We start from the raw sequence: 2,032 nt of genomic DNA, 5'->3' as shown, positions 1-2,032 counted from the left end.
GGACCCCTGAGCCCCCGTGTCCGCCCCAGCCCCTCTGGGGCCTGGCCTCCTCTTCTTGGCTTCATCCCCTCCCCAGCCAGGGACCATCCCAGGGTGCTAGCTATGATCCCCTCTGTGGCCAGGGCCCGGGGACCCCACCAGCAGCACACAAGAGGCGTTCACGAAGATCAGGGACCATGGGTCACATATACTCAGAGGCCTGTGATGTGCTCTTCATTTCACTTGTTTTCACTGGCTCCATTTTGTGTTTGTTATTTTTTTTTATTGTGATGAAATACATGTAACATAAAATGCACTATTTGATCCATTCTTAAATGTATAATTCAGGGGCCCTGAGCACCTTCATGTTGCGCCCCCATCACACCGTCCTGTGTGTGTGCCATCTTTTGACATTTGCGTCCTAACCAATTATTTCCGGCTCTCTGTCAGTCATCGGGGACAGAGCTGGACAGTGAGGGGCATTCAATAAAAAATGAGGTTTAAGGAAAAATGGCTCTGCAGGAAACAGGTGCAACGCAGGGAGGCTCATTCCTCCTGGTCACTTCCACTCAGGGCCAGCAGAGGGGGCCGGTGGGCCAAGTCCCTGCGCATCCCGCCCGGAGGAGGAAGACGGGGCGGCAGGTGCCTGGGAGCCAGGCCAGCAGCCCCCACAGCAGAAGCTCCACACCGTGTAGGGAAACTGAGCCAAGCCACGTTGTAGTTGTTCAAAGTCAACTTTTCCCACCAATTTTCATCGTTTAAAGAAATAATCAAAGACGAACAAGGCAGGGGGGGGGGCTCCTTTCTTGGATTCCCAGGCTTTTTGCCCCAGGGGGTAGTTAGCAGCATCACTTGGGTATTTTTTTTCTTATTAATACAGTATTTATTTGTCTTCCTTCTGTCAAACCCTGAGCCGACCACTTTCCCCAGGCTGCCGGGGGACGTATAGGGAAAGGAACACACGGGGCAGACAAGACGTGGGAGCAAGACCTATGGGAGGTGGAGACGACTCCTTCACATGGCCAAGAGGATGAGAAAGGCCCCCATCAGGCAAAAGAGCCCCGTGGCCTCCGAGAGCGCAAAGCCCAGAATGGCGTTGAGAGGGGCTGTTGCTTCAGAGAGGGATTCCTGGCATAACCAATGAGGAGGCTCCCAAACACAGTCCCAGTTCCAGCCCCGGAGACAGCCGGCCCTACAGTGGCAGCCCCAGCCCCAGCCCCAATGGACTTGGCTGCTGTGTCCATGTCCCTTGAAATGGTGCTGGTTTGGAAGCTGCGGCTGGGAAGAAGTGAGGTCAGGGGACGTGGGGCTGCCCAGCTGCCGAGGCTTAATCTGTCCGTGTCTCCGGTGGTTTTAGCATCACTGCAGACAGGGATGGGCCCAACAGCTGAGAGGTGCTCCGGACCAAGAAGGGGGTGGAGATGAACTTTGCACAGGTGTGCATTTCCAGGGGATGAGGGGCTGTAGCAGGAGAGCTGCTCCTGGTGCAGAGACGAATGAGAGCCACTTGGGTATTTTAAACTGGACAGATCTTGGGTGTTCTAGTGCCACCTGAGTCGGGGAGAAAGACCCATGCTGGGCTGCCAATCTCAGTGTGAAATTTAAGGAGTAAGGGAAAGTGAGGATATGGAGCGGGCGTCTCTTGTGTCTGGAATGGTGTGGGGCATGTCTGTGAACGCCGGGGGCCGCCACGGAGTGTCACCGCGTGGCACCTGCAGCTGCTCACTATGTTCCTTGGAGAAGACGAAGAAGTCAGGACTCCCCGGCTCCTCGCTCCCGAAGTGAACTTGGCTGTGAGTAACAGAAGGCCAGTCCATCTGCCCGGAGCGTCTATGTGGGCCAGCCACGTTCCACGGTCCACACAGGCAGCTAGAACGTTTTTTTAGCAGATCACCCAAGGTAGAAAATAGAATCCTGGCGATTACAGCCACGGACAGATACGAATGGGTGGGGATTGTCAACAAAGAAAGTAAAGAAGACAACTCAATTCTGTTTAAACCTGATCACCTAGAATTAGTTGAGAAGAAAACTCAACACAAAGCTACAAAAAAAT

The 2,032-nt window shown here is 54.1% G+C and overlaps 1 pseudogene; it reads right to left on the bottom strand.

Annotated features, from left to right (window-relative positions):
• Positions 1 to 974: 974 nt before the first annotated feature.
• On the bottom strand, positions 975 to 1,469 carry LOC144301673 (ATP synthase F(0) complex subunit C2, mitochondrial pseudogene; annotated as a pseudogene).
• Positions 1,470 to 2,032: the final 563 nt, after the last annotated feature.

The sequence above is a fragment of the Canis aureus genome, chromosome 30 (assembly GCF_053574225.1).
Source record: "Canis aureus isolate CA01 chromosome 30, VMU_Caureus_v.1.0, whole genome shotgun sequence".
NCBI classification, from domain to species: Eukaryota; Metazoa; Chordata; class Mammalia; order Carnivora; family Canidae; genus Canis; species Canis aureus.
Note: the sequence above shows the minus strand (reverse complement) of the source record. Positions and strands in the feature narration are given on the sequence as shown.